Here is a 27,290-nt window from a genome sequence, read left to right as displayed (position 1 = left end):
GGGAGGTACCCCTCCCTCCCCACTCTCCTCCCTCCCTCATCCCTCCCTCCCTCCCGTCCCAGCAGCGCTGACCGCCGGGAGGTGTAGTCGCCGTCGCCTCTCCCGCTGTTTGATTTCATTTATAACAAAGACATTTATTTAAAATGAGGAATGTGATTTTCATTAAGTTTGATTTTATTTATTTAAAAAAAGCTGATGCGCTATACATAAGTTTATTTCCTTTTCAACAAAGAACGCTGTTTATTTTAAAGTAAAATAGACCCTCCCCCCCACCCCCCTCCCTCCCCTCTCCCTCCCCATCCCCCTCCCCCCCTTCCCCCTCCCCTCCCCCCTCCACTCCACCCTCCCCTCCCCCCCTCCCTCCCACTTCCCTCCCTCCCATCCTCCCGGTTACAATGGAAACCCTACGAGGACGGGCCCAACGGGCACACTTGTGCTAGTATACTATTAAAACTCAGATCTTCTATATGAATATATTTGTATCCTGGGTTTGAGTAGTTATCAGTGATTTCGGCAAAACGGTAAACCGTCGCGCCACGGTTTTTGCACCGCCTTCATCACCAACCTCCCGTCTGATCGGCCGCGATATTTTCATTTAATTTGGTCGCATGTTTTTTAAGTTACATAGGTTTTAAAGCGCTGCCCCCCCTGATTTATCGAAGGTTTTACAGAAGGGGGGCGCTGCGGTGCGGATTTAGTCTTCAGCTTGTGACGGCTACATTGTTTCGAAAAGTTTCCAGAAAAGCACAGATTGTTTTAAAGTCACTTGACATACACAGATCAGGAGGACGAAAATGGGGGGTGTGGGGACGGGCCCAACGGGCCCGCTTTGAACGGGCACACTTGTTCTAGTCACCTATAAAATTGTCAACAGTAGAGACAAATGCTGTGGTTTTCCATTTTGATATCTCTATACAATAAACGATTCGTAAGACCTTAGCAACATATGAATGTGTTCTCATTTAGAACAGATGACAAATAACGGAGTTGGTGAAGTAGCAACTGTTGCATTATTTACATGGAATTAATCTGGAGCAGTCGTCTTCAGGTGAAGCACTGGCACCAAACTATGATCTGAATGGGTCCTGTTCTGTGCAAGATCAGCAAATTCAATAAATAATTGAAATACAGGGACTGGTGAAAATTCAGGATTGTGAGACAGGGTAGTCATAAGTAAGGAAGGAACATCAAACAAAATGCAACTTCTGTTCTACTCATGAAGGTTTAAAACAATATGTTTTTATTTAAAAAGTTACAATAATATATGTATTTTACAAATGGATAGAAAGATCTGCTAATATACATGAATCACAATACAAAAATATGTGTAAAATTTGTAGCTGATCAACATATAGTCCTTACTTTGGGACAGCAAATTACTGTTTTAGTACAGAAACAAAGGAATCAATATCTAAGATATGAGTGTACAGAGAATACCTTACAGAGCACATGAATTGGAGACCTATGGCCTAATGGCCACAAGTGTCACTATCTTCATAAGTCATATTTCTGAATAATTTTACAATATAAATATGTACAAGAAATCAAGGTTTTCTGATTCATTACACATATTCACAGCATGATTTCCTGAATCTAAACTAAATCCATTCACCATGAAATAAAATTAGTGCTTAAACGTAACAATATTTTAATGCTGACATCATAAAGTGTTGGACTTAATTGTTTTTCAAATACCCAAACTAATAAAGTTATATTTGCCTCGCTTTGTTGCACCACAGCAAAAGCTTAATTAAAATGCACCTCTTTAAAAGTTCTTGATTTTTTTTGTTAACAAGCCAGGTAAGGCACTCTGGAGTTCTCTGAAGGCTTCATAATACTGGGTATATTTCTTTATTTTGAAATGAACTTTTAATTGCTTAATCCATATAACAAACAAATGTTTAGTGGAAAACATTTAGTGGGTATCAATTAATAGAGTCATAGTGATACAGTGTGGAAACAGGCCCTTCGACCCAACTTGCCCACACAGGCCAACATGTCCTAACTACACTAGTCCCAACTGCCTATGTTTGGTCCATATCCCCCCAAACCTATCCTATCCATGTACCTGTTTCTTAAAAGTTGTGATAATCCCTGCCTCAACTACCTCCTCTGGCAGCTTGTTTCATACACCCACCACCCTTTGTGTGAAAAAGTTACCCCTCAGATTCCCATTAAATCTTTTCCCCTTCACCTTAAACCTGTGTCCTCTGGTCCTCGATTCCCCTAGTCTAGGCAAGAGACTCTGTGCATCTACCCGATCTATTCCTCTCATGATTTTATATATCTCTCGAAGATCACCCCTCATCCTCCTGTGTTTCAATAGTTTGAAACTTGGATCAAAATTTAAATAGAGTTTAGTTTAGACAATTCAAATGGCCAATACAAAACTCAATAAAATGACAGACAATTCTTTACAAAGTGTATTAAAAGTGAATTCCACTACACTTTTTTTTTGTACATAGTACATTTCGCTTTTGTACAGATAAATAATTTAAAAACAAACTAAAATCTGTCTATCACTGAAAACCATCTCATGCTTTATTGGTTTCTCCTGTACATTTGTTGTCAAAAACTTTCTTATTGTGAACAGCTATCATTTTTGTTGCTACTCTGACAAATTGCCACACACATATTTACAACATGCATAAGCATGGCCTGATAAAACCTTTTCACCAAGACAGCTTCACACTGATTTATCCACAGTGGTTTGTTTACATAATCCAAATGTCATCCAATTTTATTGGCGACACAGAATGCCTTGATGAACTGTGTGGTTTCAGAGGAGTGGTGTTCCTTTGCATTTTCTTTCTCATGTGGTCTCATTTTAAGTCAAGGCGTTTGAACAAAATGGCTGCTTATAATTTCTGAATTTAATAGGCAAACACTATGATTCCACTCTCTTTCTTTCCATTGGTTTCTTCCAACACATACAAACATGTATTTTTAGATATTTGTAAACAACTGACAAAAGAGATGAAATCTTTATGACACCATAAATTATGACATTATTTAGTATATAAAAATTCTATTATGTATCCCTTTTTCAATAATATGCATCTTTTCTGTGATTCTTACAAGAACGCACTGATTTTCTTCTTTTTTATTTCCTAATAGTGATCTTTCAGTTTGCAAGTAACAGCAATTTGTGGCTCCTTTGCAATGATTAAATATAAAAATTAGAATATTTCTGATATCCATCGGGGGGGGGGGGGGGGGGGGGGGGGGGGGGGAGGGGGGGATTGCACATATCTTTGTTGGCAGATCGTCCATGCAGGTATTAAACTCTGGTGTAACAAAGGCACCAAAGGAAGTAACAGTAATTTGAAATAAACACAGGGAAATTGTATGGAATGTTAGGGGTCAGTTCGGCGTGAGAAATAATGGCCTGGATCTTGCCCCTCTGCATTCTAGTCATAATAGAGTTGATTCTTACAGGTTGACTGTTTTTGTGAGTCTTCAGAAATAAGGCTGAAAACAGCGACGTATTCTGTTCCTGCTGAAAAAGAGTAACAAATAACATAATGAAGTTTATCAATTTTTTTAGACTAAAACTTAAACTAAAACGATCATTTAAAATACATACAAGCAAGTTTTGAAAATCAATTAACTGTTTGATTATTATAAACATATTTACTTTAAGATATTATTGTGGTGAACGTCATTGCGCCATCGTTGTTATTTCCTGGTCATACTTTGCTCAGGATGCACAATTACCAATATAAATTCGCCGTGAATTCGCAAAAAAATTACAAAGTTATGTTTTTTGTAATCATGCAAATACATTCAGACCTGTCTAAATGACTGTATTATCATGGGCTTTTCTAATATCTCAAGAATGAAATTAATTTTCATTCTTGTACATTGTGGAATTGTTTAACTTTAAACTCGATGAGGTAGAAATTCATCTTGGTTAGTGACACAAAATCTGTACACGGTGAAAGGCTCGATTGTAATCGTGTATTTGTGCTGACTGATCAGCACGCAACGAAAGCTTTTCACTGTACCTCGGTGCACGTGACAATAAACTAAACTGAACTACAAAATGGTACTCAGCTGGCTGCCTATTATATTCTTTGCTTGATATATGTTTGTATTGCAGTCCAGTGGTAAATAAAGGCCAATCAAATGCAGTCCACTTTGTAACACTATCAAAAACACATTTCTAACCTGTATAACTGAAAGATCTGTTTTCTTGTTTCGATTTCAAAGTAAAGAATAGGATCATAATAGTGTAGGATAGTGTTAATATGCGGGTATTGCTGGTCGGCGTGGACCCGGTGGGCCGAAGGGCCTGTTTCCAGGCTGTATCTCTAAACTAAGCTAAACTAAAAAAACTATGGTCAAACTTTTACCGTAGTGCTGTTTTCTACAGTAACCCCATATAATGTTTAATTTTGGAAACCTATTAATAATCTGTCTTGAATATTCTCAGTGACTGAGCTCGACAGCCATCTTGAGTAGATAATTTCAGGGAGTTACTGTCCTTTTGCTTGGAGGGATTGTTTTCAGCCCTGCCCTGGTTATTCAATCTGTTATTGTGATTCTGTGTCCCCTGTTTCGAGACATTCAGTCGGAAAAAAACATAAATCTTTGTCTACTCGAGCCTCATAGGAATTGTACATGTTGAGATCACCCTTCAATCCTCTAAAGTAATTTCTCGTCATATAACTACTCTTGGCCCCCCCACTGCTCCACCACCCGACTATCAAAGGAGTCAATGATGATGGACCTTCACTGCACTTTTGGCAACAATATACTCCCTAAAACAGGGAGATTAGACCCGTAAACAATAACCCAGATGACTGCAACGTTGCTACCTCCTGCACCCATGCACAACTCACTGACTTCATTAACTATACTACTAATTTCCATCCTGCATTCAAATTCACTTGGACCATCTCCGACATCTCCCTATCGTTTAACAATAACCCAGATGCAGCTTTATTGGAGCCCTGTGTAACTGAAGCAAGTGGTCTCTACTTTTGTTCACACATCTTCTGCAATAAAAACAAATGCAACTTTTGTTTCCTTCATTTCTTATTCCATCTGCAAGATATTTGCTGAGAGCTGATATATAATAAGCACCACTGTGTAGCCCTTCATCAACACTTCTGAAACTTCGGTAAGATATTATTAACTAAAAATACCTATGAAAAAAAAACGTGGATGCTGAAAATGTGAAAGACAAATGCCAGATAAACTTAGCGGCATCTGTGGAAAGAGAAACAGAGACATGTTCTAGGCCAAAAACACTTACTGTTTTTGTTTCCACAGATGCTACTTGACATGGTGAGTATCTCCAGCAGTTTCTGCCTGTATTTAAGGGGAAATTCATCCTGAAATAAGAAGGAACTCGTAGGTAAACTTTGTTTAGCTTACACATGTACATTGTCCTGCCCTCAAATAGATCAATAGACCATAGACAATAGGTGCAGGAGTAGGCCATTCAGCCCTTCGAGCCAGCACCGCCATTCAATGCGATCATGGCTGATCACTCTCAATCAGTACCCCATTCCTGCCTTCTCCCCATACCCCCTCACTCCGCTATCCTTAAGAGCTCTATCCAGCTCTCTCTTGAAAGCATCCAACGAACTGGCCTCCACTGCCTTCTGAGGCAGAGAATTCCACACCTTCACCACTCTCTGACTGAAAAAGTTCTTCCTCATCTCCGTTCTAAATGGCCTACCCCTTATTCTTAAACTGTGGCCCCTTGTTCTGGACTCCCCCAACATTGGGAACATGTTTCCTGCCTCTAACGTGTCCAACCCCTTAATAATCTTATACGTTTCGATAAGATCGCCTCTCATCCTTCTAAATTCCAGTGTATTCAAGCGTAGTCGCTCCAGTCTTTCAACATATGATAGTCCCGCCATTCCGGGAATTAACCTAGTGAACCTACGCTGCACGCCCTCAATATGTTTGGTGTGAAGATATGCCATTACCACTACCAGTGAGCCGCCCCACTCCTCTCTGGTCCTTCATGCCCTGTGGGAGTGCCTCCTGTAGCTGACCTTGAAGGCATGAGTTGTTAGACCCACCCCCCCCCCAAGACCTCCCCATACCGGCCCTTTGTCCAGCTTTGTCCAGCACATTGCTCTTGTCCTCAAACAAATCAATGTTTGGCTGAAGAGATATCATTGCCACTGACTGAATGAACACTAGCTTCCTATTTCGAATGTTCCATAGCCCTGATCACGGTTTCCCGAAAAGCATGACTGATGCAATCTTTACAATGATCATAAGAAGATAACTGCAGATGCTGGTACACATCTTTCATTTTAAATGTGAGAGTCGGCAGTGAGGTGAATTGCCAACGACCAATATTCTTGCTGGCAAACGCTATCAGTAACACAGTAATTTGAGATACTTGGTTGTCCATGGGAGAAAACATGCATAAAAAAACTGCCAGGGAATTATTTCTTTCTGAGAATGTATTGCACAAGAGCACTCCGGATACAGAATCTATGGGGAAACTGCTCGACCAGAATTTTGAGCAAAAAAAAAATCAATTAACCAAAAGAGTGCTGCATGCTGGAGGTTCTAACTTTCAGGTGAAAGTTTAAAACAAGGTACCATCTTAGGTGGATCCAAAAGAACAACCCAATTCCACTTCAAGGAAGACCAGAAATATCATCCATAAATTTCTGGCCAGTGTTTTACTTGCAATTGTGTGTTAAAAAGCATTTGATTGAAACATACAAGATCTGAAAGGGTCTGAAGAAGGGCCTCGACCCGATACGTCACCCATTCCTTTTCTCCAGAGATGCTGCCTGTCCCGCTGAGTTACTCCAGCATCTATTTGGGTCTTGCCAGGATCGATATGGAAAGGATGCTTCCTCTTGATGAGGAATCCAGAACTAGCGGTCAATGTTTCAAAATAAGGTTTCAACCACTTACATCAGGGAAGATCGACCTTTTGTTCTCTCTCTCAAAGGACAGTGAGTCTTTTGAATTCTCTTCCTCAAAGGTGATAGAAGCAGAGGTGCTGAATATTGTTAAGTTAGAGGAAGATAGATTCTTGATAAGGAAAGGATGGAAAGGGTACTGTTGGAAGATAGGATTGCAGAGTTGAGGTTGTTCAGGTCATCCATGATCATATCAATGACTGTGCAGATGTGAGAGGCCAAGTTTAGTTCGGAGATACAGTGCAGAAACAGGCCCTTTGGTCCATCGGGTCCACGCCGACCAGCGATCCCTGCACACTAATACTATCCTACACACACTAGGGACATTTTACATTCAAACCAAGCCAATTAACCAACAAACCTGTACGTCTTTGGAGTGTGGGAGGAAACCGAAGATCTCGGAGAAAATCCACGCAAATGTTGAAAGACTGGAGCGGCTAGGCTTGTATACACTGGAATTTAGAAGGATGAGAGGGGATCTTATCGAAACATATGATTATTAAGGGGTTGAACACATTCGAGGCAGGAAACATGTTCCCAATGTTGAGAGAGTCCAGAACCAGGGGCCACAGTTTAAGAATAAGGGGTAGGCCATTTAGAACGGAGATTAGGAAAAACCTTTTCAGTCAGAGAATTGTAAATCTGTGGAATTCACTGCCTCAGAAGGCAATGGAGGCCAATTCTCTGAATGCATTCAAGAGAGAGCTTGATAGAGCTCTTAAGATTAGCGGAGTCAGGGGGTATGGGGAGAAGGCAGGAACGGGGTACTGATTGAGAATGATCAGCCATGATCACATTAAATGGTGGTGTTGGCTCGAAGGGCCGAATGGCCTACTCCTGCACCTATTGTCTATTGTCTATTGTCAAATCATGGGGAGAACGTACAAACTCCGTACAGACAGCACCCATAGTCAGGATGGAACCCCGGTCTCTGACGCTGTAAGCGCTGTATGGCAGCAACTCTACCGCTGTGCCACTGTGTCACTGGCAAATCCCTGTGTCCAATACCTGCTCTAAATTTGTATGTTTGTCTGTTCATATCACCTGAAATGCACATTCTAAAATAACAGTGCACATAAAATGGAAAGGCATTAAAAGACCTGAATGCTGGTATTATCTGCCCCGATCAATGCTGGTCTTCCTTAAAGTGACTGTCAGCAGCAAAATTCATACCAGTAGATCAAATTTCCTTCTAATGTGCAGGAAGGAACTGCAGATGCTGGTTTAAACCAAAGATAGACACAAAAAGCTGGAGTAACTCAGCGGGACAGGAAGCTTCTCTGGATAGAAGGAATGGGTGACGTTTGAAGAAAGGTCTCGACCCGAAACGTCACCCATTCCTTCTCTCCAGAGAAGAGATGAGTTACTCCAGCTTTTTGTGTCTAAATTTCCTTCTAATCTTCGCTCACCAGTAGCAAGATCTATACCTGTGGATCAAATCTACTGTACATTACCTAGAGATAGGTGTCAAACCAAGTCTGATAAACATATTGGAATTCACTTCGTTGATGGAGTATTAAAAAAACAACTGATGAAGCTGCATGAACTCTTCAAGGGAGCTAGATAACAGTTCCATCCGTAATTCATAAATTTAAGTGCAAAGCTCCAAAAAGCTATTTATAAACATATGAATTAGATTCTGAACTGATTGTCATGGTACTATTATTTCAAATCTGCCAACCAAAATTATGGTCCATACCTCTGAATATGGCCACTCTTAACTATTAGACAATGTAACATCATTGGTTTATATATGTTTTTCTTTATACCAAAAAAATAAATTGCTCTGATTTTCTGCTCGCTTACGAAATAACTGGTTTGTAACATGATTGGAGAATAATTGCAGCAGAGTGAACATAGAAATGGGAAATTTTGGCCAAATGTGTTTCTTTAATATTGAGATCTGATTTTGACATGACTTTCAACTTCCTCTAGAAGATTTTATCCATAAAGTTTGGAATCACATCAATAAAATCTGCCGTTACAGACTGAAGATGGGTTCCGTTTGTTCAAATCAGTACCAAACCATCTTTGCACCAGTGTAGGTTTGGTCTGGAATCTAAAGCAGCAGACCTGGCTGGTTTCCTTAAGGCAATTGTCCAGAATCTTCCTGTTAAAAACTCTGCCACATGGATTAGTTCAACGCAACCCTCCAGACTCTGTTCAATATTGTTCAATGGAACTAATCGTTCTACCCTTATTGCAAGCTTTCAGGACCGCACGTACCTATTTCAAGCACATCAAAGTATGTTAGGTTAGACCTGATAGAAGTAAAGGTAAAGGTAAAGGCTTTGAGAGGCAAAGGTGGAGAAGATAGTCAGAACCTTTTTTCCCAGGGTGGGATTTTTCAAAGACGAGAGTACATAGCTTTAAACTGAGCGGCACAAAGGTTAAAGATGTGCAGAAAAACCCCATTTACATGGAGAGTGGCAGGTGTCTGGAACACGCTGCCAGAAGTGGTGATGGAAGCAGACATAACAGTGGCATTTAAGAGGCATTTAGATGGGCAAATGGATATACAAGGAATGGAGGGATGTGGGTCGCTGGCTGGCAGAGATTAGTTTAACCTGGCATTATGTTTGGCTGGGACATTGTGGACCAAAGAGGCTGTTCCTGTGGTATACCGTTCTGTATCCTAATAATGCATATCATTATGATTAATATAATTCTCCTTATGCAAAAAATAGAAATAAGATTTCCATCCTCTCAGTGAAGTAGGTAGTAACAAATTAAATCATTCAACATTATTTTCTTCAATGTTATGTAAATGAAAATTGACTTATTGACCTTATCCAGGGAGAACTGTGATGATGTCCATTTCTTGTAAGAAAATAACTGCAGATGCTGGTACAAATCGAAGGTATTTATTCACAAAATGCTGGAGTAACTCAGCAGGTCAGGCAGCATCTCAGGAGAGAAGGAATGGGCGATGTTTCGGGTCAAGACCCTTCTTCAGTCTGAATTGATTGCAGCAACTCAGAAGTGTTATCATTGCTTCCTTAGCCCATTATGGCATAAAGCCAGTGGTAATAATTTCCAGTGTACACAAGGACGTTGTTTTATTTTTACTCGTTTGGCTTCCCTGCACGAATCAGAGGTATGGGTGGTATTTTCCCGAGATTGAATTCAAGGCACATCCACACTCCTGACTTTGCATATGAATATTGAACGAAGTGAGTTCTTTTGAGCACTAGCATGCAATTGGCAGCTTTGATACAAATATCCATGAGCCAACTACTGAAGAACACCCTGGGAAATCTAATCAGTTATAGTTCTATTGACTCCTTGTTTCTCCCACCTACTTATTGGTTAAATTGGATGGTCATTTTGTGTTTCTTCCTTCACTTAGTCTAGCCATGTCATACACAAGTGCTTGTATCATACAAATGCAGGTTGTTCGAATCAGCTGAATCCAATTGACGTACATACTGACCCCTTTCCCATAGAACTGGTGTTCAAGGTCAAGAGGGGTCCCATATGTGCGTAACACATCCTCCTGCCTGACTCCGTTTTGTAAACAACATCGGGCCAGGCAAAACATTATTATTACAGTGCTGAACTCAGATCAGGAATTTGCAAGTGGCTGATCACAAAGAGCAACATATTTGGAGCAATGCAAGGAGTAAAGGCTTAATTAAAAATCACTTTAGCTTGATTAATTTTGAATGCTTAATATAAAATATCAACAACGTGCCTTGATTAATAAAGTAGATAACTGTTAATCCACCATTCTTATTCACTAATCCTGTATAAATACTTAAATGAAGTTCAAAATTCTAACATAAAAATTCTGTTTTAATTAAATTATAAATGATTGTACTATAAAGATGGTGGTAAGCCAATAAAATGTAACACTTATTGCAGCTGGACAATCAATAGTAAGGATTAGAGTTTTGACCATAGCTTTCTGCAACTAATTTGGATTTAGATATTTTAATTGTATGACATTGCCTAGGGTACATTTTTAAGCTTTTTGCCGTATTCATTATCTTGTATACAAAAGTGCACTTTGCTAGTGCTTCACCCTTCTTCCTTTGCTGGTAGTTCACTGTTGACGATTCTTCTGGTCAAGGTATATCGGATCAAAGGATCACACTATCAAAGGGAGGAGTCAGTCATTCACATAGAAATTTGTAGACATTTCTTCATCAATGAAGGTGGTGAATATTTGGAGATATCTACTTCAAAGGGTTGTGAAAGTTCAGTTGATCTATATTCAAGACGGCGTTCAACAGAACAGATATTCAGGACTGTCAACTTTTATAACTCCAGGGACTAAATTTTGTCTTCTCTATATTAACTTTATTAACTTTATTTATATGCTGTAACTGTAATTCTTTTTTGTGCACAATCCGCAGGCATTGCCACTTTCATTTCACTGCACATCGTGTATGTGTATGTGACAAATAAACTTGACTTGACTTGACTTGACTATTAAGGGAGTCATAGGTTACAGAATTTATGCAGTGAAGCTGTGCTGAAATAAAAGTTTCATCACGATCTTATTGAATGGAGCAACTGGCATAAAGGACAAGGTTGTTCTTTCCTGCTTCTTTGTCTCATGTTAAGTTCTTATTGCAGACATGCTAAAGCATGATGTCTCAGTTTATTGTCTCATCCCAGAGATGGTTTCTCTGACAGGGGAGTTCTCTCTCAGCAAGGAACTTGCAGTGTAGTCCTCATTGACATCCAGAAATTACAGCAACTTATAAATAGCAAATAGATAATGCTCAACCCAAGAGATCTAGAGTTATGAACTGATGATATAGGGGCTGATAACCCCCATGTCTGTTTTTGAGATAATACCTTGGGATCTTTTACTTTAAGTGGAGATGGCAAAGCGGGTTTATCTCATTCACAAGGCAGGATTTTCAACGATGCAGTACCTGGTCTGTACTGCATTGTGCTCAGGACTCAGGAATGTGGATGGACACACAAACATTTGGATTCAACAGCAAGGGTGTTCTCCAAACCATAAGCCTGAAAGACAACACCATACAAGACCCTGAGAAATGACTACCAACTGTCTGTTATTTAGTTGACAGATCCAAATCCCTCAAACACAGAGACTGGAAAGTGCTCGCAAACCATTGTGCAAAAAATTACATATTGCAATACACATCTATTCTAGAATTTGACTAGGATTTCTATTAACAACTTACCGAAGAAAAGTACTGGCACTTACTCAGGAGTAACTAATCTCCTGAGGAGCTCTTAAGGATAGCGGAGTCAGGGGGTATGGGGAGAAGGCAGGAACGGGGTACTGATTGAGAATGATCAGCCATGATCACATTGAATGGTGGTGCTGGCTCGAGGGCCGAATGGCCTCCTCCTGCACCTATTGTCTATTGTCTAATCACTCCAAATCTCTTTGTCAATCCTCGATGTAAACCAGCTGTAGGAGCCATTTATGTTTAGGCTAGCTACTGTTGGCATACTATATTATTTTGTCTAGATATAAATTGCCATATCATTTTGGACACTTGGGGGCGGTCATTAGATGAACAGGGTGATGTGTGTATATATGGGCATAAGGGAGTGGGAGTAGTCAGATACAGGGAGGGAGATCATACAGTTCTTACCAGACCTGCGACTAGACCTGGGAAAGACCTGGAGACCTGGGACCAGACCAGGAGCAGAGCAGCCAGTTATGACTTGTATGCAAAATAAGTAAAGCCTGGTATGTTCATCTCTTTGTTTGTACAACTACTTCAATAAACTACTAATTAAACTGGAAAAAAACGACTGGAAGATCTGTTCTGTTGGGTTTGCGTAAGTTCACTCCAACTCCCTGTGTAATAATGGCAATTAGAAAATAATTTATTGGAAAAGCCTGGAAGTTGCCATTACACCAGCATCTACAGTTCCTTCCTATACAGTCCAAATCTCTGCTGGCTGTTTAAAAACAATGTTTTAATGGTTTGTGCTGAATTTTTTTAAAGTAATTTCTGGTGATCTTCATTGCATGGAAATAATTAAATGTAATGTACAAAACAGAAACAGACCATACGGCCCAATGAATTAATCCTCTGCTCGTCACATCTCTTCCTTCTACATCTAGTGCTATCAATTTAACCTTTACACCCTCTAGCCTACATGTGCATCTTTATCATGTATGAAATTAAAATACCATTTATATCAATTCCATATATTTTTTAATCAGTTTCTTGATAAAGAATGTGTAAGAAAGAACTGCAGATGCTGGTTCAAATCAAAGGTAGACACAAAATGCTGGAGTAACTCAGCGGGACGGGCAGCATCTCTGGAGATAAGGAATGGGTGACGTTTTGGGTCGAGACCCTTCTTCAGATTGGCATCAGGGGAGTGGGGGAGTGATAAAGAATGCTAATTTTTTCATTTCAACTCTTAGTGACCATTTTACATTCATTGCTCTGGCTTTCCTCTCCTGATGCAAAGAAACTCTTCCTCGTTTTCACAATGTTTATACACCTCCATTAGGGCAAACTTCAGCTTCCCTTTTAAGGAGAAAATAACTCATCCTGTACTTCCTTCCCTGATTATAAAGCTCATCTAAGAACGTCAACAAATATGTTGTCTTTATAGCCTTTGGGTAAGCAGATCATTATAAATGCTACACAGTAAACAGGCAACACCATCTGTGATCTTTCAGTTGATATTCTGGATGTATGAGATTATTTTGGAGATATGTTAAGTATCTTGCAAGCAGTTAAAAAAGATTCTTGGATACCTATCATTTACATTCTTTTCTCTGCTGGTCTGGGCCAGTGGTTTGCATGGCGCACCAGACACACAATGTGTCCACTGTCTCTGGATGACCTGTAACAGTAGATTGATAAACTGACGTGTGTCCTGGGGTTAGGTTTCACATTACTCTGCTGCTATGGCAGAATGGAGTTAATGGCTGATGCATCAGGCATTGTCAATAGAATCCCAATCTAGATCTAGCAGATGGCTTTACAGAGGCTGTCTATCAGGGTCCATCTGTCCACTCAACGAACCCTCTTGTGAGTTACAGCAGGCCTGGCTGGCATATGGTTGGAGAATTTAACACCACCATAATAAAAGGATCATTTTCTGTTTCTTCCAAAATGACCATAAATTACCTTTTACTCATTTTAATAAAGCTCACCCAGCAATCATTTGAATGCGAACATTGTAATTTTCTTTTTATTTACTCTGATATATGAATTTAATAAAAAAATAAATGGCTCGTCTTTTAGAACACGTTGGTTTCAAATGTGGCTATTACCAAACAACACACAACACAAAATGTAGTGGACAACTATCTCAAGAAGATCATTGTAAAGGTTAAACCACTATACAATAAATTAATACCTTAAATGGTATCAACAAAATAAGATACAATGGCAATTTTGCTTTTGTTCTCAAAATCAAAATTCTGAAAATACTTATTGCATTACTTTCCACATTGTTAGACATGGGTCAGTCAACCAACATCTGACTTGCTCAATAAAATAATGTGTTTTGTTTTTTTGTAATCGCTATTTCGCTCTGGAGTAGAATGATATCCCTGGCATTTTATTCCTTCCCCTCCTTTGGTGCTACCAATGATTTATGATATTAACCTCCGGTATACTTGAAAAATAACCAATGTTTATCCTCTTGCAGAATAATAAATCTGAAATATTGCTCTGTGGTGCATTTCATATTGCTGTGTCACTACGTTTAGAACGTCTTATTCCATGTTTTGCCTCATGTGGAATATTTCAAGTTAATTTAGAAGACATCTTTTTTTTAGATAACATACAGCTCAGAAGATTTGAAGTAGAACTATAAAAATATAAATTGCCAGGTAAACAGGTCTCAGATTAATATGTTTTAACAATAAACTAAAAATCAAGTTTATTAGCGGTGCCCACAAGCCTCTTTTTTTAATACCAGTTCTATTGTCTGTCTGAATTATATGGGTATATAAATCAGGTACATGCACACAGCTGGAGGTTACTGACCCAATGTAATAGAATAAAGAGGTTGTGTTAATTCTAGACAAATTTAATATTAGTTATGATTAATGTACAGCTTTTTACAGAGTTCACATTATAATTTTTCATAGTTCGGAAAAATTATTTAACAAAACTTTTTTATTCTTTATTTTCAAAGCATATACATATAGGAAAAATGTAACCTGCAATGTGTTTCTCTGGTATAGATGTGATAGTCTACATTTTTGCCTAGTAATCTGTATCACTTTTTTTAGGCCCTGCATAGTGATTTTTTGTCCTTTAAATTTGGATCAATTAATGTGTCATCCAACGCTACAAATCAAGGCAGAGCTGCCAGCATTTAGTGTATGTCAGTTAAAGGTTTTGGGGGGATTTGTTCCTTAAAATGTCTATGGATCATTAAATTAAGATGTATGATTCTTTTGTGTGTGAAGTTGAAGGCTTTGAATCAGTTTCAGGTACAAACATAAAATGCCTTGTATATTTACGTGATATTAAACGTTTAACTAATATTAAACGTGTGTTTAAGACTGAATTGCCCCGTTCAAATGAGGAAGTGCAAAATAACATTCCTTTCTAAAACTAATATTTGTCGCTCAAATTGTCTCAAATATAAAAATATACTTAATGGGCCTTGCTCAATAATTTTACAGTGCTGTTTAAACTGACCACTACAAATTGGGCATTTTGAACCAGATAACCTCTGGTTCTTATATCCATCTGTAAGGGTGGAGCTTTGAAAAAAAAAACTTAGTGTATCCTTAACAAGTAAGTGTGAAGATTAGTTCTGAAATTTTACTTGAGATTTTACATGAATGTTATCATATCTCTTCATCTTATATTGAGGACACAACTGGTGTCTACATGGATAGGAAATAGAAGAACTTAATAAAAGTCTGATATGAAATTGATCTAGGTTGTAAAGAATAGTAGCCTGTACGGACTTCTGGGTCGTAATGAAATCTTGAGCTATGCTCTCTTAGTTTATAGCATCACACAAACGATCAATTAGTTATTGCCGACCTCACTCCCAGGTGACCATGTACTTTTTATATGGGATTCAGAAATAAAGGACAATTCAAACATTTTATTGAAAGATACATTTCATTGATTGTCGGGAATTTAAAAAAAGTTCCTAGGTACGGAAAATGGCAACTATTATGAAAAATCATCTTTGTCGATGTGCCCGCTGCAATTTACTTTTGAAACGCATTCCTATTTTAGAAGGATGTTTTATGGTCAAATTTGCCTAACAACCAAGCATGACCTCAATCCGGCCTTTATCTCATTACTTACCTAGCAACCTATTGCGGGTTATTAAGATATCACTGTCTTAGCAACTGCAACTATTTTTCAGCATTGTTTATCTGCTTGAAATGCTTGATCCACATTGATATCAGTCTCCAACCTCTCCTCCTTACAGTGAGGCAGAACATCACTCAGGATGAGGTTTTATTACAGCCATTGATCCCAAACATTGGGTGAAACAGGCTGGAATTATTGAATGTGATATTTGAGTTGACCTACTACTTTCAAAGTAATGTGCAACATTACAAAGATGACAGCCTATCCATAGTGTAAACAGCTATTACATTTTTTTTGTTGCATTTAAACTAATAGAGTAGTTATATTTGTCTCTAATAACACCCCACCTCAACTATGGAATGATCTTTGTATGGGCAGAAGCTGAGTTCCATTGTTTCCGACTGAAACACCAGCATGGAACTAAGGAGATCATAAGGATCTGACGAATCTAGATATATCAGTACCTAGCAATTTACCAGGCATTAAATAATACAGTCAGCATATTACTCAGTTAACCTTGGTGGGTCAAGGAATATTTTGTTTGACAGCACTCCTGTGGGGAAAACTGAGTATCAGTGCAGCTCAATAGTAAATCTGGTAGACCTACTGCCTCACGGCGCCAGAGACCCTAGTTCGATCATGACCTTGGGTGGTGTCTATGTGGAGTTCACAAGTTCTCTTTGCGACCGCGCGGCTTTTCTCCGGGTACTCCGGTTTTATCCCACATCCCAAAGGCATGCTTTCTTTCTAAAAACTAGCCGGTTTCTAGTTTAATTGGCCTCTGCAAGTTGCCCCTGGTGTGTAGGGAGTGGGTGACAAAGTAAAATAACATAGAACTAGTGTGAACGGGTGATCGATGGTGGGCGTGGACTTGAAGTGGGCTGAAGGGCGTGTTGGACTGAAGGTCCTGTTTCCATTCTGTATCTTTCAATTGATGGATCTTTCACTTAATCAATAGGCTCCTGAGTCATCCAGGAACATATAATGCTTTTCCTCCATGTGCTTTGCCACTACAAATAGCACAAAGGAATTTAGGCAGGTGCAGGGCTGAACCCAGGGATTTGGGGAAGAGGTCTCTTGGGTGGTGGTGATGGTAGAATGGGAGGTGGGCGTAGTACTGGAGGTAATGGCAGTGCAGAATAAGAAGTTGAGGCCGATCAATGAGCATCATGGTTGGGGCGAGACTTGGCTATTTGATGAAAGCCTGCTACTGAATGAATGCCCCATGAATGGTCCAAGTCATAATGGTTGTGGCTTCCAGACATAAATGTTGCAGGTGATGTACCTCCATGTTAGACCTATTGACTTTTGATCAAAATACCACAGATCACACAACTTGCAAAAAGTTACCAGTTTTTAATAATGTTTTTCTTCCCTCGTTTTCACGGGTCATTTTTGTGCGTCAAAGAAGTGCCATAAACGTATGCGTCAATATTGAACTGCCCCTGCTTTTATGCATTAAATGCGTACTAAGGTTAGTGTAACAGCAAATCAGAAGTTATTAAAAGAACAAATAATCACCAAATTGGGGCATCCTCGTTGTGAGAAAGTCAAGAAAATTAAGATCTGACCTTGGCATTGTCTCTTGTTGTGAAGAAGCAATGGATATGAGGAGTGGATCAATGCTATTGCAGTGATATATTATAGTGATATACAGTGGTGGAGAGAATTAACAGGTTATAATTCTAGGGAGTTAACATCTCGAATGACCTATCCTCAACCTAGCACATGAAGAAGGCACACCAGTGCCTCTACTTCCTTAGAAGTTTAAGGAGATTCAGAATGTTGGCGAATACCCTACCAAACCTCTGCAGAAGTGCTGTACAATCCTGACTGGTTGCATCATGGCCTAATTTCGCAATTACAATCTGGAACACAAGCTGCAGCAGCAAGTGGTGGACTCTGGCCAAAACATTATAGGCATCGGCCTCTCCTCCATTGAGAGCATCTATAGGAGATGCTACCTCAAGAAGGTGGCATCAATCATCAAGGACCCCTATCATCCTGGTCATGCCCTCTTCTCAAGGCTGCCATTGAGCAGGAGGTACAGAAGGCTGAAGTCCCACACCACAAGGTGCAGAAACAGCTGCTTACCTACAACTATCAGGCTTTTGAACCAACCTGCTCAACCCTAACCCTTCCTTGAAAATGAAACACTGTGGTTCACCTCTTCCACTAAGATGGACTTGTTTTTTTAAATCTAATTATGTTTTTGCACAGAATAGAATTGATTTCTAATGACTTTTCTGGACATTGGATGTTACTCCAATGAGTGGATTTCTTTCCCACAGATCAGCATCTTGAACAAGATTTGCCTGATTCCAACGCTGACTCACATGTTTCTGCATGTATATATCAACATTTTTCCTAAAATATCTTCTGCACAAATAGCAATGGGATGAACACCAGCAAACACCTACGTTGCAAAAGTGCTGAGAAACCTTCTACATGAGAGAAAGCCACATCGAGGGGTTGAAAATCTCACAGCAATATGTCAAGAAGAACACATTGGCAATTTATAGTATCAATTCCTCTTTCCACACTGGCAAATGTGCACCCGTCCTCTCGGGAGCCCACCAAAACAGATAGCAACAAATACTTGTCATAGTCCTACGCAGATGAAACGGATCACAGTCTGTTGAGATTCACAGTTTCATTCAGTGTCTACTCAACCAACCAATAAACAAATTTCTTCCACAAGGGAAGGTTCCGATCTGCGTCTGGGGTTATGGGGAGAAGGCAGGAGAATGGGGTTAGGAGGGGGAGATAGATCAACCATGATTGAATGGCGGAGTAGACTTGATGGGCCAAATAGCCTAATTCTGCTCCAATCGCTTATGATCTTATGACCCAAAATGTGGCCTGTTTATTCCCTCTACTGATACTGCCTGACCAGCACTTTAAGTACTACTCATGATTCCAACATCTGCAATTCCTTGTGTCTCCAGAATCAATTAAAAATGATAGACTGGGTGCTGGACATTTTAAATGAGAAGCATGCATCAAAGACAAACCTTGCACTGATTTCATAGCATTAAAAATACACACATTAGAGTATCTAAGCAGCATATCTTCAGGGTGCTTAGATATATCTTCAGGATATTTTGTTCTTGCATCACCTTGGATTGTAAACTGTAAAACTATAAATTATGGATGGGGAACATAAGATTTGGTACAGAGGCAAAATGTAATTTTGTTCACTGATAGATTCCTGGAGTTTCCAGCAGTGGGGAAGGGGGAATTTGGCAGAGACTTATAATTCTCCATATCAAATCTTAATAATAATTCAGTTATATATTAAATTGTTTACACTGTTTACCCCCCAACTTTGTCTGCACTATTTTCTAATTATGTCAACAATATACCTGTATCTTTGCTTCTGATTTGGGAAGTGTCATTTTGAACAGGTCTGTCAATTCTTGACCGATCCAATAGTGAAGAAGGGTCACGACCCGAAAGGTCACCCATTCCTTCTCTCCAGAGACGCTGCCTGTCCCGCTGAGTTACTCCAGCGTTTTGTGTCTATCTCTCAATATACAATATCCAGGAAAGCCTACATATTGTTTTTAAATCCCAAATGTTTCACCAATGCTTTTGTTTTGATAAGGGTGCTGGTATTCCATGCTAGCTTTGACTTTCGTGCTTAGTTTAGTCTAGTTTATTATTGTCACGTGTACCGAGGTACAGTGAAAAGCTTTTTGTTGCGTGCAAAAAGACCATGCATGACAATAATCCAGCCATCCGCAGTGTATAATCAAAGGATAAGGGCACAACGTTTAGTCCACGGTAGCGCAGCGGTAGAGTTGCTGCTTTACAGCAAATGCAGCGCCGGAGACTCAAGTTCGATCCTGACTACGGGTGCTGCACGGTAAGGAGTTTGTACGTTCTCCCCGTGACCTGCGTGGGTTTTCTCCGAGATCTTCGGTTTCCTCCCACACTCCAAAGACGTACAGGTATGTAGGTTAATTGGCTGGGTAAATGTAAAAATTGTCCCTAGTGGGTGTAGGATAGTGTTAATGTTACGGGGATCGCTGGGCGGCACGGACTTGGTGGGCCGAAAAGGCCTGTTTCCGGCTGTATATATATGATGATGATATGATATGATATGAAAGTCCAGTAAAGATAGTTCCAAGGTCTCCAATGAGGCAGATGGGAGGTCCGGCCGGACTGCTCTCTAGTTGATGAGAGGACGTTTCGTTTGCCTAATAACAGATGCCCAGAGATGCTCAACAAGCACATCAGATTGGAAATAATCTATATACTAAAACTCTCGTTTGTTATCTTGTTTGTGACTGAACTTCAGCCAAAACAGTACACGATAGCACAACAATTTTAGGCCCACCTTACTCACCATTGTCACTTTAGTGATAATGCAAGTAGTTTTATTGAAATCGGTGTTATATTTTAAAAGTCATTCACATTTTTAAGTTTATAAGGAGGGGAGGGGGAAGGGAAGAGGGAGGGAGGGGGGAAGGGTGGAGTGGGGGAGAAGGGAGAGGGGAGAGGGGAGTGGGGGAGGACAGGGTGCTGCACCAATGCAGGAGAGGTTTGGGCCCAACGGGTCCACTTGGTCTAGTAATGATATAAATTTACTATTCAGGAAACACTAGGGGTGGAACAAACTAAAGAGATGGTGAGTTATTACCACAGGGTAACCAGACATTGATCATAAACGCTAACAGCGCAGCCCAAGAAATCATACACATTACAAATGTTCTGATCTCAGTTATTTGTTTCAACAGAATCCAGACTTAGACATCAAGAGGACAGAGTGAAACCAATGGAAATTTTTTCTGCCTGAGCAAACTTAGTGAGGAAGCGACAAGCAGGGTCAGCCTTGAACCCTGAAATACTCTGGATGCCATCGATATGCACAAAGGTACCCAAACAGGTTAAGCAGATCATGCTTACTTTAAGCCCCAAACTAAAAACTGCAGATTCCCTCGAGTTTCCTAAATCAAAGTAAATGAAAGGCTATAATTAAAGCCTCAGAAAATTGAGTAAAGTTTAGAAGTAAAGTGATTCAGATAGGTTGCTTTTAAAAGTATTTCGGTTATCGGTTTAGTTTATTGTCATGTGTAGCGAAGTACAGTAAAAAGCTTTTGTTGTGTGCTATCGAGTCAGCAGTAAGACATTACATGATTACAATCGAACCATTTACAGTGTATTGATGCATGATAAGGGAATAACGTTTAGTGCAAGATAAAGCCAGAAAAGTCTGATCGAGGATAGTCCGGGGGTCACCAATGAGGTAGATAATAGTCCAGCACTGCTCTCTGGTTGTGGTAGGATGATTCAGTGGCCTTTCAATTAAATGTTAATTGTTTGTATATTATCACTATTATTTTAACTGTTTTACTTTCTCTGAATTAGAACAGCTAATAAAATGCTTGGAAAATGAATTGATTATTTGGGGAGAATGCTGGTTCCGATGACTATATTTGAAAAAACCATGAAAATATTGGGATACTTACAGGGATGACACAATATTTCAGTGAATTATAATTGTCAATTTATCATACAGGGGCTATTTCCGCCAAACATCATTTGAGGGGCAATGACGGATTATACATATTTTAAAGTGTAATATGTGTAAACATTCCACGAATAAAGCACTTTTAATTATAAAGATACGTGCCTGCTGCTCCTTAATCGGGCCTGCCTGAGATGGCAGGCAATCCGTCATTGAGACTCTCTCAATGGCACTTTATCAAAGCTTGATAGATAATGCGATGCATTTCAGCCCAGTAATTTTTTAGATTTAGATTTAGAGATACATTGCAGAAACAGCGATACCCACATATTAACACTATCCTACACCCACTAGGGACAATTTTTACATTTGCCCAGCCAATTAACCTACATACCTGTACGTCTTTGGAGTGTGGGAGGAAACCGAAGATCTCGGAGAAAACCCACGCAGGTCACGGGGAGAACGTACAAACTCCGTACAGATGGCGCCTGTAGTCAGGATCGAACCTGAGTCTCCGGCGCTGCATTCGCTGTAAGGCAGCAACTCTACCGCTGCGCCACCGTGCCGTAGGTATGGTCAGGGCTCACTTTTAGAAGGATCCGTCTCCCAACCCATGAAGCAGCATTTTGTAATGGCACAATGTGGATTCCCACCATGAAGATTCAGAAATAATTACACACGTGCTTTAATTTTAAATCCTCCTGTGGCAGATGTTTAGCGTATTTATTCACAAAATGCTGGAGTAACTCAGCAGGTCAGGCAGCATCTCAGGGGAGAAGGAATGGGTGACTTTTCGGGTTGAGACCCTTCTTCAGACTGAAGTAGCGTAGTTTAGTTTGGTTTAGAGATATAGCGCGGAAACAGGCCCTTTTGGCCCACCGGGTCCGCGCCGACCAGCGATCCCCGCACATGAACACTACCCTACACACACACACTAGGAACAATTTACACTTGTACCAAGGCAATTAACCTACATAGTGGAGTGAAATTGTTTTTTTGTTGTTGAGGGTTTGCCTGCAAATATTGTTGTGAGCGTGCCCGCTGGAGGTGTGCCTTCCTCTTCCTCCCTTGTCTGCTTTCTCCAACCCTAAAGAGACATGTGTCTAGGGATAGACAATAGACAATAGGTGCAGGCGGAGGCCATTCGGCCCTTCGAGCCAGCACCGCCATTCAATGTGATCATGGCTGATCATTCTCAATCAGTACCCCGTTCCTGCCTTCTCCCCATACCCCCTGACTCCGCTATCCTTAAGAGCTCTATCCAGCTCTCTCTTGAATGCATTCAGAGAATTGGCCTCCACTGCCTTCTGAGGCAGAGAATTCCACAGATTCACAACTCTCTTACTGATTTGTTAAGGTACAGTATCCTCTCTTTAGGCAGGGAATGAATTTCATCTACAGTGAACAGTAGTCTTTTTTTTGTTTTACATGTGTTAATATTATTGTTTAAATTAAATTAGATCTCCTGTCAGGGCAGTGGCAGTGGCAGTACCTGCTCCATGTAGTGACTATAATCTGCAGTCTCTTTTATCACCTCCTGCATCCCCGTGCTTTAGGAACAGTTGTTTTAGATCATCGGAGTTGTAATCCTTTGTCACGTTGCTTTTTGTTAAAAAAACATGCATGGACATTGAATTCTCCAACTCTATGTAAATCTCCCTCATAAACACCACCCTTTCTTTCCCCTCTCCCCCTTCCTCTTAGCCCTGGATGGCCTTGCACCCATCTCTCCCCTCTCCTTCCCCTCCACCTACCTTCCTAAACAATCTGCACCTCCTCCAATCCTCTAGCTTCACAATTCGCAACTCACTAATTATTTTGTCTCACACCTTGTGTGTGCTTATCTCGGGCCTTTGTTCAACCACCTGTCTTCAAAATCCCCCTCTTCTGTGTTTACCGATGACCTGCCATGCTTTGGCCTGCCCTCCACTCTCTTAGCTTTCTTCCCCCCCCCCCCATCCCACCCCTGCAATCAGTCTGAAAAAGAATCCTGACCCAAAACTTCACCTTTCCATGTTCTCCAGGAATGTTGCCTGACCCGCTGAGTTACTCCAGCATTTTGTGTCTTTCCATGTGTGCACATATGTCTCTTGTGGGTGCACCAATCACAGCTCTCTATGATGACCATATACCCTCTCCTTATTTGGCTACTGAGCCATCTTGTCAAACCTGGAGATCTCTCCATGGTACAAGCTGGCGCTGAGCTGGGGAGAGTTGTGCAGGGTTAGACTATTCTCATCACCTTCAAACAATAAGTGAGGCTCTTGGATCTGGGCAGTTTGTCAAAGCGTGGGTGCACCACTTATCCCAGTCAGCCCAACACCAGTCTTTACTTTAGACTTGACTTTAGACTTTAGAGATAAAGCAAGGAAACAGGCTCTTTGTCCCACCGAGTCTGCACTGACACCCACACACCCAGCGATCACCCCACATACCAGCACTATCCTACACATTAGCGACAATTTACAATTTTAACAAAGCCAATTAACCCACAAACCTGTACGTCTTTGCAGTGCGGGAGGAAACAGGAGCACCCCGAGGAAACCCAGGCAGGTCACGGGGAGAACATACAAATTCACTACAGACAGCACCCGTAGTCAGGATTGAACCCTGGACTCCGGCGCTGTGAGGCAGTCACTGTGCCGCCTGCATCTCTCACAGTCCTCACAGGCAAGCTCTCCACACCGAACCATGAGGTGGTTTGATACCGGGGGAACACCAGTGAACACCAGGGATTCACATCAGCTTCCCGGCAATCAGGTTCCTAGCACGGCAGAGGAACAAATTGTGGAACACAGGTATTTGTGCAAGCTTCCCAGCACAGAGGCAGGTAGGGTATAGCCAGGGCAGATGTCCTATTTAAAACACAGGAGAGCCTGTACCTGTTAGGACTGGGATTGGAGTATCAAGGATGCTGTGACGACTCGGTTATTGCTAGGCAGGCTTATTGCTAGGCAGGGTTACCTGTTTCAGAAGGACTCGTGCATTTTGTCCCAGCATAAACTTGCCATCCTTCCTCTGCCCCTGTACAAATGGACAGGAAGGAACTGCGGATGCTGGTTTAAACTGAAGACAGACACAAAATGCTGGAGTAACTCAGCAGGACAGGCAGCATCTCTGGAGAGAAGGGATGAAGAAACCCTTCATCAGGTTGATCAGACTGAAGAGGGGTCTCGACCCGAAACGTCACCCATTCCTTCTCTCCAGGGATGCTGCCTGACCCGCTGAGTTACTCCAGCATCTTGTGTCTATCCTCAGAGACATTTGACATGTGACGTATGTGACATACGTCACCCATTCCTTCTCTCCAGAGACGCTGCCTGTCCCGCTGAGTTACTTCAGACATATGTGCACACATGTTGATTCTAAGCAGAAAATTATGTTATAAAGGAATATCATTTGCATAGTCTAAAGTGACTGTTCCCAAAAATCTGGGGCACATTAACATTTTCCTTACTGCCTGACCTGGAAATCATTTCTATGTCCTGGTAAATTTCACTGATTTCAGGAGAAAATCCACACAGTTCTGAGATATGCATCAGGGCCAGATTTGAGGCTTTTTTTAATTACTAGATGAAACTAGGTGGTAACTCTATTGGTATGGGGAAGAACTGATTTCACTGACTAATAACCACCATTGCAGGAAATACTGTTGAACTCCCAGGTAAATCATTAACCTCTGCATGAACAAATTCTATTTAAAAATTTTCATCAACCCAAATAATTTTAACTCTGATGGGGCAATCTGTGGTGGTTTGTGACTGGAATATAAAAAAACAATGTTTTAGCACATTAATGTACAAATCATGAAATGGAAGGTTGTAGATTTGCTTTTGCACTCTACCATACAGAGATTATCAGATATAAATACAATCAAATACAGGCCAGGGACTGGATACTAACTGTACAGTTAGTATTGTACATAATCTGCAGGAAGGAACTGCAAATGCTGGTTTATACCAAGATAGACTCAAAATGCTAGAGTAACTCAGCAAAATAGGCAGCATCTCTGCAGAAAAGGAAAGTAGTGAAGGCCAGGAAAGAGTAGGTTAACCTATGATGAGCGTTTGTCGGCATTGGGCCTGTACTCGCTGGAGTTTAGAAGAATGAGGGGGGGATCTCATTGAAACATACAGAATAGTGAAAGGCTTGGATAGAGTGGATGTGGAGAGGATGTTTCCACTAGTGGGAGAGTCTAGGACCAGAGGTCACAGCCTCAGAATTAAAATATATTATTTTAGGAAGGAGATGAGGAGAAATTTATTTAGTCAGAGGGTGGTGAATCTGTGGAATTCTTTGCCACAGAAGGCTGTGGAGGCTGTGGATGGATATTTTTAAGGCAGAGATAGATAGATTCTTGATTAGTGCAGGTGTCAGAGGTTATGAGGAGGAGAATGGGGTTAGGAGGGAGAGATAGATCAGCCATGATTGAATGGCGGAGTAGACTCGATGGGCCAAATGGCCGAATTCTTCTCCTATCAGTTATGATCTTAAATGCGCCTTCAAAGGCTATACTCTACGAGGGGCATTACCATCCTCAGGTTTTCCTTGCTGGGGATTCCAACCCCATTCAACCTTGCTATTACTACCATTTCAGCCATTGTCATTCCATACTGGGCCAGCAATATTCCACCACGAGTGGTTAGATATGCCACTGTGGCTGGTCCCCTCTGGTTACAGTACCATCCTAGGCAAGTTACTCTTCCAGTGTGTGGAGCCCTGGATTTGAGGACACACGTTTGAATCCCACCACATCAATTGGGAAGTTTAATTTCAAGCAATTAAATAAATCTGGAATGAAAAAGTTGGTATAGAGAAAAAAAGCTGGTTTAAATTGAAGGTAGGCACAAAAAGCTGGAGTAACTCGACGGGACAGGCAGCATCTCTGGAGAGAAGGAACGGGTGACGTTTTGGGGGCGAGAGCCGAAACGTCACCCATTCCTTCTCTGAGCTGAGTTATTCCAGCATTTTGTGTCTACCTATGAAAAAAAGGTGTTAGCTTTAATAGTGTGCTCAAATCTCTGGCCTAGGGTTGGAACAAACAATCTTCAGCTCAGAGCCGCGGGTAACTCCATTCTGTCAAGGATATCAAGGATAGAAACCTTGAGGTCAAGTCATTGAACTGAGGATGAAAGATATATGATGGATAATATAAAGCATCCGTGGCTCCTTACAGCACCAGAGACCTGGGTTCGATCTTGACTAAGGGTGCTTGTCTGTACGTTCTCCTTGTGACTGCGTGGGTTTTCTCCGAGATCTTCAGTTTCCTCCCACGCTCCAAAGACGTATGGGTTTGTAGATTAATCGGCTTGGTATAATTGTAAATTGTCCCTATTCGGTGTGGACTGTATGGGCCGAAGGGCAATTTTCTGCTCTGTATCTTTAAACCAAACTAAACTAAACTCACGTTTGGATTTGAAGTTTGAAATTAATATTATTTGCCAACTTTTTGTTTCAGAACCAAAAGGGAATCCGTCAAATCATCCAAACTTTTTTTTGGTTATCAAATGTGATTAACTGTAATTAGAATCAGTTCCTCTGAAGACCACAAAGATTTTCTGTCATCATGTAGCCTTAAGGTTTTATGAAACTTTAATGAAATCCAATGGCTGCCAATGTCAAGTAATGTTGATTGCAGAACCTAATTTGTTGTACGCT

The 27,290-nt window shown here is 40.7% G+C and overlaps 1 protein-coding gene across 8 annotated transcripts in view; it reads right to left on the bottom strand.

The window, feature by feature from the left end:
* Window positions 1-3,251: 3,251 nt before the first annotated feature.
* The window catches only part of jakmip3 (Janus kinase and microtubule interacting protein 3), a 316,671-nt gene continuing 292,632 nt past the window's right edge, over window positions 3,252-27,290 (bottom strand). For all 8 annotated transcript variants that reach the window (XM_078413662.1, XM_078413661.1, XM_078413664.1 and 5 more), the window contains one exon: window positions 3,252-3,499. The gene's annotated coding sequence lies outside the window, so the exon portion shown is untranslated. The remainder of the gene's footprint in view (window positions 3,500-27,290) is intronic.

The sequence above is a fragment of the Rhinoraja longicauda genome, chromosome 16 (genome assembly GCF_053455715.1).
Source record: "Rhinoraja longicauda isolate Sanriku21f chromosome 16, sRhiLon1.1, whole genome shotgun sequence".
Lineage (NCBI taxonomy): Eukaryota > Metazoa > Chordata > Chondrichthyes > Rajiformes > Arhynchobatidae > Rhinoraja > Rhinoraja longicauda.
Note: the sequence above shows the minus strand (reverse complement) of the source record. Positions and strands in the feature narration are given on the sequence as shown.